This window comes from Dama dama, chromosome 18, assembly GCF_033118175.1.
Source record: "Dama dama isolate Ldn47 chromosome 18, ASM3311817v1, whole genome shotgun sequence".
Lineage (NCBI taxonomy): Eukaryota > Metazoa > Chordata > Mammalia > Artiodactyla > Cervidae > Dama > Dama dama.
In genome coordinates, this window is record NC_083698.1 from 7,480,701 (window position 1) to 7,494,880 (window position 14,180).

At 39.3% G+C, this 14,180-nt stretch overlaps 1 protein-coding gene across 1 annotated transcript in view; it reads left to right on the top strand.

The window, feature by feature from the left end:
- CDK14 (cyclin dependent kinase 14) overlaps nt 1-14,180 on the top strand; it is a 738,271-nt gene that overhangs the window by 54,539 nt on the left and 669,552 nt on the right. The window contains exon 2 of the mRNA XM_061164852.1: nt 11,199-11,306. The gene's annotated coding sequence lies outside the window, so the exon portion shown is untranslated. The remainder of the gene's footprint in view (nt 1-11,198; nt 11,307-14,180) is intronic.

The window sequence follows — 14,180 nt, forward strand, 5'->3', positions numbered from 1 at the left end:
TCAACAAAATAAAAACAAAAGTGACTATTTCCTTTTTATTATCAAAAGACAAGAGGCTGGTTTGACTTGAAGTATGTTTTCAACAGGTACATCCTGTTTATGTTTGGCTGAAAGTTAAAAACAGCTCTGTAAAATTATAAGGAGCAGTGACAGACATGTAGCCAATTCATTAGTGAGAATATTTTACACTTTCATTGCAAAGGTTAATTATATTGTGTGATATGAGAGCCTTTAGCAAGTATTAGGGAAAATTACTTAATAAATGTATTCTGGTTTTCATGCGGTTTCAATGATTAAGGCTTGTATCAGTCATTCCTGTACTGTCATGATAATAAGGGAAACAATGGTAATAACTGATGATTTGTTACACAGAATGTACAAACTTAGGTTCATAAATTCTCTTATTGTTTTCTCCTTTTCTGGACACTAGGCAGTGTCCATTCTTATCAAATGAATATTTCAAAGCTTCTGCCAAATAAGTACATTTAGAAAATATGAATTAATATGGTATTGAATAAACCACAATACCTTAAAGATACTTCACATCAGATACTAAGGTAGTTCAAGATATTTACGAAATTAAAAGCCACCAGAGGGCAGCTTAATACAATAGTGATGCGATACTTTTAAGTATAGTAGTAGTATTTTTATAATAATTCCAAGAGCTAGATATTACAGATACAGAAAGTGAAAAGACACATATTTAATAAAATATTTTAAAATTTTCAATTATAATAAATGTTTCTGAATTTTATATATTTGCATTATATTTTATATACAGTGCACTTTTTAAGTTGATCTTCAAATACAACTGTGAATTAAATTTACCCCCTCACTTTTTTCTGGCAACAGTGAGAGTAGCCAGGAAGTCAAGCAATTTGGCCAATATGAATGTTTTAAATTATGATCTTAGGTTACCCCCTCTCTGGTGACTGGTGTTCCTCCTATAAGAAGGAATTGGAGAAGGGAATGGCAAACCACTTCATTATTCTTGCCTTGAGAACCCCGTGAACAGTATGAAAAGGCAAAAAGATAGGACACTGAAAGATGAATTCCCCAGGTCGGTAGTTGCCCAATATGCTACTGTTGATCAGTGGAGAAATAACTCCAGAGAGAATGAAGAGACCCAGCCAAAGCAAAAACAACACCCAGTTGTGGATGTGACTGGTGATGGAAGCAAGCTCCAATGCTGTAAAGAGCAATATCGCATAGAAACCTGGAATGTTAGGTCCATGAATCAAGGCAGATTGGAAGTAGTCAAACAGATGGTAAGAGTGAACATGGACATTTTAGGAATCAGTGAACTAAAATGGACTGGAATGGGTGAATTTAACTCAGATGACCGTTATATCTACTACTGTGGGCAAGAATCCCTTAAAAGAAATGGAGTAGCCATCATAGTCAACAAAAGAGTCTGAAATGCAGTACTTGGATGCAATCTCAAAAACAACAGAATGATCTCTGTTCGTTTCCAAGGCAAAGCATTCAATATCACGGTAATCCAAGCCTATGCCCCGACAAGTAACGCTGAAGAAACTGAAGTTGAACGGTTCTATGAAGACCTACAAGACCTTTTAGAACTAACACCCAAAAAAGATATCCTTTTCTTTATAGGGGACTGGAATGTAAAAGTAGGAAGTCAAGAAACACCTGGAGTAACAGACAAATTTGGCCTTGGAGTACAGAATGAAGCAGGGCAAAGGCTCATAGAGTTTTGCCAAGAGAATGCACTGGTCATAGCAAACACCCTCTTCCAACAACACAAGAGAAGATTCTACGCATGGACATCACCAGATGGCCAACACCGAAATCAGATTGATTATATTCTTTGCAGCCAAAGATGGAGAAGCTCTATAGAGTCAGCAAAAATAAGACCAGAAGCTGACTGTGGCTCAGATCATGAACTCCTTATTGCCAAATTCAGATTTAAATTGAAGAAAGTAGGGAAAACCACTAGATCATTCAGGTATGACATAAATCAAAGCCCTTACAGTTATACAGTGTAAGTGGGAAATAGATTTAAGGGACTAGATCTGATAGAGTGCCTGATGAACTATGGACGAAGGTTTGTGACATTGTACAAGAGACAGGGATCAAGACCATCCCCAAGAAAAAGAAATGCAAAAAAGCAAAATGGCTCTCTAAGGAGGCCTTACAAATAGCTGTGAAAAGAAGAGAATTGAAAACCATAGGAGAAAAGGAAAGATATACCCATTTCAATGCAGAGTTCCAAATAATAGCAAGGAGAGATAAGAAAGCCTTTCTCAATGATCAGTGCAAAGAAATAGAGGAAAACAATAGAATGGGAAAGACTAGAGATCTCTTCAAGAAAATTAGAGATACCAAGGGGACATTTCATGCCAAGATGGGCTCAATAAAGGACAGAAATGGTATGGACCTAACAGAAGCAGAAGATATTAAGAAGAGGTTGCAAGAATACATGGAAGAACTATACAGAAAAGCTCTTCACAACCCAGATGATCATGATGGTGTGATCACTCACCTAGAGCCAGACATCCTGGAATGTGAAGTCAAGTGGGCCTTAGGAAGCATCACTTTGAACAAAGCTATTGGAGGTGATGGAATTCCAGTTGAGCTATTTCAAATCCTGAAAGATGATGCTGTGAAAGTGCTGTACTCAATATGCCAGCAAATTTGGACAACTCAGCAGTGGCCATGGGACTGGAAAAGGTCAGTTTTCATTCCAATCCCAAAGAAAGGCAGTGCCAAAGAATGTTCGAACCACTGCACTATTGCACTCATCTCACACGCTAGTAAAGTAATGCTCAAAATTCTCTAAGCCAGGCTTCAGTAGTACATGAACTGTGAACTTCCAGATATCAAGCTGGTTTTAGAAAAGGCAGAGGAACCAGAGATCAAATTGCCAACGTCTGCTGGATCATCGAAAAAGCAAGAGAGTTCCAGAAAAACATCTATTTCTGCTTTATTGACTGTGCCAAAGCCTTTGAATGTGTGGATCACCAAAAACTGTGGAAAATTCTGAAAGAGATGGGAATACCAGACCACCTGACCTGCCTCCTGAGAAATCTGTATACAGATCAGGAAGCAACAGTTAGAACTGGACATGGAACAACAGACGGGTTCCAAATTGGGAATGGAGTACACCAATGCTGTATTTTGTCACCGTGCTTATTTAACTTCTATGCAGAGTACATCATGAGAAACGCTGGTCTGGAAGAAACACAAGCTGGAATCAAGATTTGCCAGGAGAAATATCAATAACCTCAGATATGCAGATGACACCACCCTTATGGCAGAAAGTGAAGAAAAACTAAAGAGCCTCTTGATGAAAGTGAAAGAAGAGAGTGAAAAAGTTGGCTTAAAGCTCAATATTCAGAAAACTAAGATCATGGCATCTGCTCCCATCGCTTCATGGCAAATAGATGGGGAAACGGTAGAAACAGTGACAGAACTTATTTTTTTGGGCAAACTATTCTATGTTTTCATGTAGTCTTTAGCTATACTTTCCATTCATCCATCTACCCACTATCCACCCATCCATTCATCCATCTATCCCAGTACATTCATCTATCTGTCTATCCCTCCATCCATCCCTCTATCCATCTGTCCATTTATCCATCTGCCATTTGTCTATCTACCCATTCTTCTATCCATCCATCCATCCATTTCCACAGACATCTTATCCTCTAGCACAATCCTCAGAAAGAGCTCCTTTCTATTTGATAATTTAAAAAAGAACTTTCTCAGTGAAGGATCCCTAGTTCAAAGTCTTTCCTCTAGAACCATAAACTTGCTTGAATAGTCTATACAGTGGAGGTCGTCTCATTTTAAAAAGAATGACAGTCTTCTTCTGTCTTCCTATTGGCCAGTGCCATGGTAAAAGAGTACACAGGGACTCATTTCCCTCCTGTTTCCCCAAATCCCTGGTTGCTGTTTAGGAGCTAACTTTCAACAAAGTGAAAGATGAACCCTTTCCTCTTTCACAGGGTTTATGTTATTTATCTTATAATATACCAGGTTTAAAAAATATATATATATTTGCAGGCTTCCCTGGTGGCTCAGTGGTGAAGAATCCACCTGTCAATATAGGAGACACGGGTTCTAATCCTGGTCTAGGAAGATGCCACATGCCTTGGAGCGGCTAAGTCAATGCGCCACAACTACTTAGCGTGTGTTCTAGAGCCCAGGAGCTGCAACTACTGAGCCTGTGTGCCACAAGTGCTGAAGCCCACGTGCCCTAGAATCTGTGCTCCTCAACAAGAAAGCCACTGTAATGAGAAGCCCATGTACCGCAACTAGAGAGTAGCCCCTGCTCGTGGCAACAGGGCTTCCCTGATAGCTCAGTTGGTAAAGAATCCGCTTGCAGTACAGGAGACCCTGGTTCAATTCCTGAGTCAGGGAGATCTGCTTTAGAAGGGATAAATTACCCTCTCCAGTATTCTTGTGCTTCCCTTGTGGCTCAACTGGTAAAGAATCCACCCGCAATGTGGGAGACCTGGGTTCGATCCCTGGGTTGGGAAGAGCCCCTAGAGAAGGGAATGGCTACCTGCTCCGGTATTCTGGCCTGGAGAATTCCACGGACTGTATAGTCCATGGAGTCACCAAGAGTCGGACACCACTGAGCGACTTTCACTTTTATGGCAACTAGAGAAAAGCCCAGGCAGCAATGAAGATCCAGCACAGTCAAAAATAGGTAAGTAAATACATAATATTATAAAAAAATTTCTTTGCCATTCTTGTGGCTTTTTAAAAAAACTCCTAAAAGTATTTATTGTTAAATTGCATAATATTTTAAAATTTAAAATATATTACATAGGGAATAAATATAAATACCTTACCTATATGGTTAATTTCTTTAACTTAGTAATATGCATTTGCTTCCTCCATATCTTTTCATGACTTGATAGTTCATTTCGTTTCATTGCAGAATACTGTTCCATTGTCTGGATGTACCACAGTTTGTTTATTTTTTCACATACTAAAGGACATCTTGGTGGCTTGCAAATTTGGACACTTATGAGTAAAGCTGCTATAAACATCCATATGCAGGTTTTTCTGCAGACATGTAGTTTCAGTTTATTTGAATAAATATCAAGAAGCGTGATTGATGAATGGTATAGGAGTGGGCTTAGCTCTGTAAGACCCCACCAAACTGTCTTTCAAAGTGGTTGTACCATTGTGCCTTCCCTCCAGCAATGAGTAAGTCTTCCTGTGGCTTCACACTCCTGCCAGCATTTGGTGTTGTAACTGTTCCCCATTCTGGTCTCTCTAATAGATGTGTAGTGCTATCTCATTGTTATTTTAATTTGCATTTTCTTGATGACATACCACGTGAAGCATCTTTTCATAGCTTATTTGCCGTCTTCTCTGACAAGGTGTTTGTTTAATTCTTTGGCCCATCTTTTGAGTTCTTTTTTTCTTATTATTCTATTTCAAGTGTCCTTTGTTTATTTTGTATAACAGTTCTTTATCAGGTGTGTCTTTTAAAAATATTTTCTCCCATTTGTGGCTTGTTTCTCATTCTCTGGACATCATTTTTCACAGAGCAGACATTTTTAATTTTAATGAAATCCAGTTTATTAGTTATTTCTTTACTGGGTTGTGCCTTTGGTATATCTGAAAAGTCATATAGGTTTTCTGGTATGTTATCTTATAGCAGCTTATAATTTAGCATTTATGTTTAGGTCTACAATCCATTTTGAATTAATCTTTGAGAAGAGGCTAAAGTCCATGTCTTGATTGGTTTTTTTTTTTTTTTTTTGGTGTGTGGATAACTAGTTGTTGAAGTGACTATCTTTGCTCCATTGTATTGCCTTTGCTTTTTTGTCAAACACCAGTTGACTGTATTATGTGGGTCTATCTATGGACTCTATTCTGTTCCAGTGTCTATTTGTCTATTCTTTTGCCAATTTCACACAGGCTTAATTACTGTAGTTTTATTGTAGCAAATTTTGGAGTCAGTATTGTTAGTCCTTCAATTTTACTCTTCAATATTGTGTTGGCTATTATGGGCCTTTCCCCTCTGCATATAAACTTTAGAATCTCTTTGCTAATATCCACAAACAACCTTGTTGAGATTTTGGTCAGAATTGCACTGAATCTATAGATCAAATTGGGAAGAACTGACATCTTGACAGTATTGACTCTTTCTATTCAGGAACACAAAATAGCTCTCCATTTATTTGGTTCTTATTTGATTTCATTCATCAGGGTTTTGTAGTTTTTCTCATATAGTTCTTTATATATTTTCTTAGATTTATACCTAAGTCTTTCATTTTGGGGAGTACTAATGTAAATGAGCTAGTAAAGTCATGCTCAAAATTCTCCAAGCCAGGCTTCAGCAATACTTGAACCATGAAATTCCAGATGTTCAAGCTGGTTTTAGAAAAGGCAGAGGAACCAGAGATCAAATTGCCAGCATCCACTGGATCATGGAAAAAACAAGAGAGTTCCAGAAAAACATCTATTTCTGCATTATTGACTATGCCAAAGCCTTTGACTGTGTGGATCACAATAAACTGTGGAAAATTCTGAAAGAGAGGGGAATACCAGACCACCTGACCTGCCTCTTGAGAAACCTGTATGCAGGTCAGGAAGCAGCAGTTAGAACTGGACATGGAACAACGACTGGTTCCAAATAGGAAAAGGAGTACGTCAAGGCTGTATATTGTCACCCTGCTTTTTTAACTTCTATGCAGAGTACATCATGAGAAACGCTGGTCTGGAAGAAGCACAAGCTGGAATCAAGATGGCTGGGAGAAATATCAATAACCTCAGATATGCAGATGACACCACCCTTATGACAGAAAGTGAAGAGGAACTAAAAAGTCTCTTGATGAAAGTGAAAGAGGAGAGTGAGAAAGTTGGCTTAAAGCTCAACATTCAGAAAACTAAGATCATGGCATCTGGTCCCATCACTTCATGGCAAATAGATGGGGAAACAGTGGAAACAGTGTCAGACTTTATTTTGGGGGGCTCCCAAATCACTGCAGATAGTGACTGCAGCCATGAAATTAAAATACACTTACTCCTTGGAAGGAAAGTTTTGACCAACCTAGACAGCATATTAAAAAGCAGAGACATTACTTTGCCAACAAAGGTCCATCTAGTCAAGGCTATGGTTTGTCCAGTGGTCATGTATGGATGTAAGAGTTGGACTGTGAAGAAAGCTGAGCGCCGAAAAATTGATGCTTTTGAACTGTGGTGTTGGAGAAGACTCTTGAGAGTCCCTTGGGCTGCAAGGAGATCCAACTAGTCCATCTTAAAAGAGATCCGTCCTGGGTATTCATTGGAAGGACTCATGCTGAAGCTGAAACTCCACTACTTTGGCCACCTGATGCGAAGAATTGACTCATTGGAAAAGACCCTGATGCTGGGAGGGATTGGGGGCAGGAGGAGAAGGGGACGACAGAAGATGAGGTGGTTGGATGGCATCACTGACTTGATGGGCATGGATTTGAGTAAACTCCAGGAGTTGGTGATGGACAGCGAGGCCTGGTGTGCTGCCATTCATGGGGTCGCAAAGAGTCAGACATGACTGAGCGACTGAACTGAACTGAATGTAAACAATGGGCTTCCCAGTTAGCACAGTGGTAAAGAATCCAATCTCCTGACAAATGCAAGTGATAAGAGACACAGGTTCGATCTCTGGGTTGGGAAGATCCCCTGGAGAAGGAAATGGCAGCCCATTCCAGTATTTGTGCCTGGGAAATCCCCTGGACAGAGGAGACTGGAGGGCTACAGTCTAGCAGGTCGCAAAGAGTTGGGCGTGACTGACTGACTGAGCACACACACAATATAAATGATATTGTGGTTTTTATTTCAAATCCTCTGTTCATGGCTAAGCTTCAGTATAATTTTTAACGGCAGCTTGGTAATGAATAAGCTCTTTGTTAAGTTAATTAGCTAACCTCCTTCTCTTAAAATGTATGTAGAATTTTTTCCTGTTTTCTGCTATTTTAAATATCAGTGAGATAATGAACATGTATGTTTACGGGTTCCTAAGATAATTTATTTAGAATCAGTTCCTTAAAGTGGAATTTCTGGGCCAAAAAGGATATGCATATTTTAAAAGCTTTTGATATATCTGGCCAAAGAGGGCTTGAGAAATGTTATACGTTAAATTCCAATTGACAGTGTTTGAGAGTGCCTTTTTCCTTACATCCTCAGCAATACTGGGTATTATACTGTTGAGAAGTGGAGTATTTCCTGCCCTATCAGTGAACAAGGGTGGTTACAGCCCTCCTCTATGAGCTGGTGAGCCCCAAGGCACTCAGGAAGGATCAGAACACCTGCCCTCTAGCAGCCATCAGCCTGCGGCCACTCCCCATGCTGAGCCCGAGGAAACTCAGGATCCTGGCCCCAGATAGCTGAGCTGCATGCCAAAGGAATGATTTCAGTGAGCCCTTTGTATATGTGTACCTTTCCATACGTAGCAAAGTGCTAAATTCCTTAACTTGAGATTTCTGATGTTCAGACTACCCACCCTTTGCTGCAAAACTTCTGTATAACCTGTCTCCTCCCCTCACCTCCTCTGAGCAATTCTCTCATGGTTAATTGAGATTCTGCCTCCTGGGCTTAAGTCCTAAAAATTTCCACCTAATAAAACATAACTCAACTTTTAGATTGTGAATTTTTTTTTCAAGTCAACAGTATTTAGATTCTCTTTAGGAAGAGAAATTTTTGATTAAAAATTATCTTGTTTTAGGGACTTCCCTGATGGTCCCTTAGTTAAGACTTGCGCTTCTAGTACAGAAAGTGTGAGTTCAACCCTGGTCAGAGAACTAAGACTTCATATGCTGTGAGGCGAGGCCAAAATAAATTTTTTAAAGTTATTTCAGTCTGTAATTATATGGTCACTCAGGAGATGAGTAAACCTCTCTATTGAGGATACCAATAGTTCATCATATTATTTATCATATCATACCAAAAATGTATCTTATTTTCCCCACTTTGATATTTTATCAGGTAGCAAACTCATCTGTGAGTACAACAAAGTGTCATGGAGATATAAAAATGCCAGTAATGATAAAAAACAATAAGTGTGTGTGTGGGGGGGGTGTGCATGTGTGATTGTACATGGTGTGTGTAGCCAAATGTTTTATGCAAGTGTAAAGAATTCTTTCTTACACTTAAAAAGTTAGCCATAGTCCAGAATAGGAAAATCTACAGAGACAGAGAGTAAATTAGTGGTTGCCAGAAGCTAGGGGGAGGGGAGAATGGGGAATGACTGCTAAAGGGTAGAGATTTCTTTTTGGCATGATGAAAATGTTCTGGAATTAGTCAGTGGTAGTGATTGCACAACTTTGTGAAAGTACTATAAGCCACTAAATTGTACACTTTTAAACGGGTGAATTTTATGGTTTGTGAGTTACATCTCAATAAGTCCATTATTTTAGAAAGTCAATATGCTTATTTCTTGAATAACCACTTGAAATTTCAATTTTAATAAAAATGACAATGTGTTTTAAATCATTTTCTCAAGACAAAAGAAAGAACAGAGGCATGCAGGCTTACTGATCCAACAGTAATTCAAGGGTAAAAGGGTACAGGGTTTCTATTTGAGGTTATGAAATTCTTCTAGAATTAGATGTTGATGATGGTTGCATAGCCTTGTGTGGATACTAAAGCCCAGTAAAGTGCACACTTTAAAATGGTGGGTTTTATGGTATGTGAATTATATCTTAAGTTTTTAAAAGTTTATTTAAAATTTTGCAAGTGCTACTATTTGGCCCAGCCATTCCACTCCTAGATAAGTATTCAAGATGGGACTTCCCTGGTGGTCCAGTGGCTAAGGCTCATGTTCCCAATGCGGTGGCCTGGGTTTGACCACTGTTCAAGAAACTAGATCCCCCTCACAAAAAAAAAAGAAAAGAAACTAGATGTCACATGCTACAACCAAGACCCAGCATAGCACCCTCTCCCCAAAAGATATACACTCAGGAGAAATGGGTATGCATGTCCACACAAGAATTTGCACATGCATGTTCACAGCAGCATTATTCAAAATAACCCTGAAATGAACACCACCCAAATGTCCATCGCTTGATGAAAGAATTAATAAAATGTGGTGTAGCCACATGTTGGAATATTACTCAGCAACAAAGAGAATTGAAACATAAATGCATGCTGCAATAGACCGAACTTTGAAAACATTATGTAAGTGAAAGAAGCCAATCACAAAAGACCACATATTTTATGATTCCCTTGTGTGAAATGTCCAGAACAGGCAAATTTACAGATGTAAAGAGAGTAAATTAATAGTTTTCCTAGGAGAAGGATGGGAGATGAGGGGTAACGGCTAATAGGTAAGGGCTTCTTTTAGGAGTGATGAAAATGTTCGGGAATTAAATGGTGGCAATGGTTGTACAATCTTGTGAATATACTAAAAAACTTGAATTGTATACTCTACTTGGCTGAATTACATGGCATGTGAGAACTGTATCTCAGTTAAACCGTTTAAAGAAAGAAAAAAATGCTAACAAATAGTTACAAAACATTGAGATAAATGTTGAAGAAAGACAGATGGTAGAAGATGGTCTCTGCTAATATAATGTTTTAAAAAAAAAACCCAAAGAAACAAAACACAAAAAATCCCTTTTTCACTTTCTCAACCTTCTCTATGAATTATAGATAACAGTTGCCAATATCTTGAATCTATAATGATGCTTTAAACCCCTTTCTCCCTTCTCATTCCCCTTGGGGGTTCACTGTTCACATTGCAAATATCCTTCTTACTCAGAGTTTACAAAACCCACATGCAATTTTTTTTTTTTTAATTTTTGGCCAACAGTATGCTGTGCTATGACTTGATTAAGAGTTTAATACCATCTTCAATTTTTTACTTTTACCGTGAACTTTGTTTTTTAATAGAAATGCTAAGTAGTGTTGATGTTATGCATTCATGCTGGACAATCACCACCCTGGCTGAGTTTGCCAAAAGAAAAGCACTTGCCACGGGCCTCTGATTCTTGTTATTATTCAACTCTCTCTAGAAGAAAATTACATTTCCTTAGTAATTGAGTTGTTTTAACTATTGTTTCGACTTTTAGTAGCCTTAGAAGTAGAATTGCGTCAAATGTTTTAAATTATAGAACTTCCAAATTCATTCAACAAATATTTATTGAGTACCTATTATTGACCAGGCACCATTTATTTATAACGAACACTAGAGAACACTAGTTGGTTAATCAAGTATGATTTTTTTTTTCTTACAGATACTGGTAAGAGCACTCCAAAGATGTGGATCAGTTTAATTCAGGCTGTTGTTTCTAGCAGATAAGCCAGCCTACCTGCAGTTGAGTGACATGCAAAAAAGAAAGTGGGTAAGAAGAAAGTCATTTGAGTAAATTCTTTTTGCATTTGTAGAGTGCTTTTGTTTTTCAGGATTTTTTTTTTAACAATAACATTAAAAAAAAAAAAATCCTCACAAGAACCTTAGGAGTGGGGCTGGGCAGCACTTCCCATGTGATTCTTCCGTGGATGAGGATAAGGAAGTCAGAGAGGTTATGTGATGGTCTTGCTTGGATATGTACAGTGAGAAATGGAATGTTTCCTGTCATATCAGTAAACAAAGATGTCACAGTCGTCAGCAATTGCAGCCGCCCCAATGGTGAGCTGGTGAGCCCTGAGAAAACTCAGAATAGAAGGAATACCTGCCCTCTAGCAGCCATCAGACCGCAGCCACTCTCTATGCTGAGCCCCGAGGAAACTCAGGATGTGGAAACACAGGATTCTGGCCCCAGAAAGCTGAGCTGCATACCAAAGGAATGATTTCAGTGAGCCTGGACTCTTGTATCTTCCCATACATAGAAAAGCACTAAATTCCTTAACTTGGATTATCTGGTTTTCTTTCATTAACAATAATGTTCTGATGATCAGGCTACCTGACCTTTTTTGGTAAAATTTCTATATAACCTGGCTCCCTACCCCACCCCTCCACCCAATCTTGGAACAGTTCTCTCAGGGTTACTTGAGACGCTGTCTCCTGGGTCTTGAAGTCCTAAAAGTTCCCACCAAATAAAGCATAACTCTCAACTTTAAGGTTGGGAATATTTTTTAAGTCAACAACAGGAATCCAGAAAGTCTGGCTCTTACAGTTTTATTTCAGCTTGACCTCTAGAAGCAAGAAAGACTGATGATCAAGCTGCCCTAACTTTTTCTAAACTGTTTATTTTATTCAAACTTGATTCTAATCTGAAGTTGCCTTTAATGAGAAAAGAGCCCCTCCTAGCTATTTGCCCAGTGGGATCTGGTATTCCATCTAATCTCCTCCTGTTAGTGTGTAAATGGACCAAGGTTAAAGAGAAAACAAAATCTTTTCTCAATGTCTGGGAATTGTGGCGTAGGACAATTTATCTGGAAGGCAAAAAATGGTAAACTATACCTCTGCTTTTTGGTAAGAAAACTTCTGAAGTGATTGTGTTTTGTTAATGAAAACTTCACAGTACTTCACAGTACTTACCTTTGGCTAGAGATTAAATGTGGAAAAATCCATTCACTCAAAATCATAATTTTTATAAAATTATACATAGTGAAAATGAATGGATCTTATTCTTCCTCTGTTGCTGAAATGTTATAGCTTCAAACATTGTGTCTAAATGCTATATTTGGAGTCATTTCATAATAATAATGTCTCACTTTTCCCAAGTACTAATTGTGTAGAGAAAACCTAAACTGCCCCTGTGTGTCTTTTTACTCTCACACTGCTGCCACACTCACCACACTTCTGACACCAGATGTGTGGGTTTTCCCCCACAATATGCAATCCTGCGACACCAGCTTCATGTCCTGCAGTTTAACTCAATTCTGACCCCATTTACTTGGAGGTAGAACCAGATCCCACATGTAAAGGGCTCAGTCCTAGACTGCCCCTGCCCTCCACCACTGTAGATGCCACTCACAAGTAGCATTGTTGCAGGAAGGGGGACCCCTTCCAGGGCCCGAGAGGAGTCTCTTGTCTAATACTTGGAAATGAGTTGTGTGAGACACATGCTGACAAAGCGAGAGACTTTGTTGGAGAGGAGAGCCCAGACGGGGAGGAGCAGGCTTCAAGGACCCAGGAGAACTACTCTGCCATGTGGCTCGTGGGCCTTATGGTGATGGGATTAGTTTCTGGCTGTCTCTGGCCAATCATTCTGACTCAGGGTCCTTCTTGTGGCGCAGGCAATGCTCAAGCAAGATGGGTCCCATCAAGGAGGATTGTGGGAGGTGGGAGGAGATGTGGCGTCTCCTTTTGACCTTTCCCAAATTCTTCTGGTTGGTGGTGGCTTGTCAGTTCCGTATTCCTTACCAGGACCTCCTGTCACAAAATAACTCATGCAAATCGTTACTGTGGTGCCTGGCCAGGTAGGCAGTTCTAGTCAGTGTGTTTCCCCTGACAGTATGCCCTCAGGTTACCCATAGCCTGCGTCTAACTTGGCTACAAATCAAAAGTTCTCAAGAACTCCTCCCCTTTGGATTTGATTATTTGCTAGAACCACTGACAGAACTCGGGAAAACACGTTTGTTTACCAGTTTATTAAAGGGCATGATAAAGGATACAGCTGAACATCCAGATGGAAGAGATCTGAAGGGCAAAGAACATGGGAAAGGGTGCAGAACTTCCATGCTCTCTCTCCCAGCACGTCCACGTATTCCACAACCTACACTAGAAGCTCCTAGAACTCCACACTTTGGGGATTTTTGTTTGTTTGTTTTTTGAGGCTTCATCATGTAGGCATGATGGATCATTAACTCCATTTCCGGCCCTGTTCGCTCCTCTAGAGAATGGGAAGTGGGTTGAAAACTCGAAACGTCTAATCGTGGCTTGGTCTTTTTTGGTGACCAGCCCCCATTTGAGAGCCCACCGAGAGTCACCTTATTAGAACAAAGACATTGTTAGCACTCAGGCAATTCCAAAGGATTTAGGAGATTGGTGTCAGGAACTAGGGTCAAAGACCAAATACTAGAACAAAAGATGCTCCTAGTGCTCTGTCACTTAGGAAATTAAAAGGGTTTTAGGAGCTGTGTGCCAGGAACTAGAGGTAGAGACCAGTATATGTATATTTTCTATTATCTCACATTTACTAACACCTATTAGAAGTGCTTTATAACTATTAGCTTCTCTAATTCTCACACAACACTATGAGCTTCATATGACGAAACTGAGGCACGAAAAGAATGAGTTTCTTGATCAAAGTCTCGTAGCTACTAAGCAT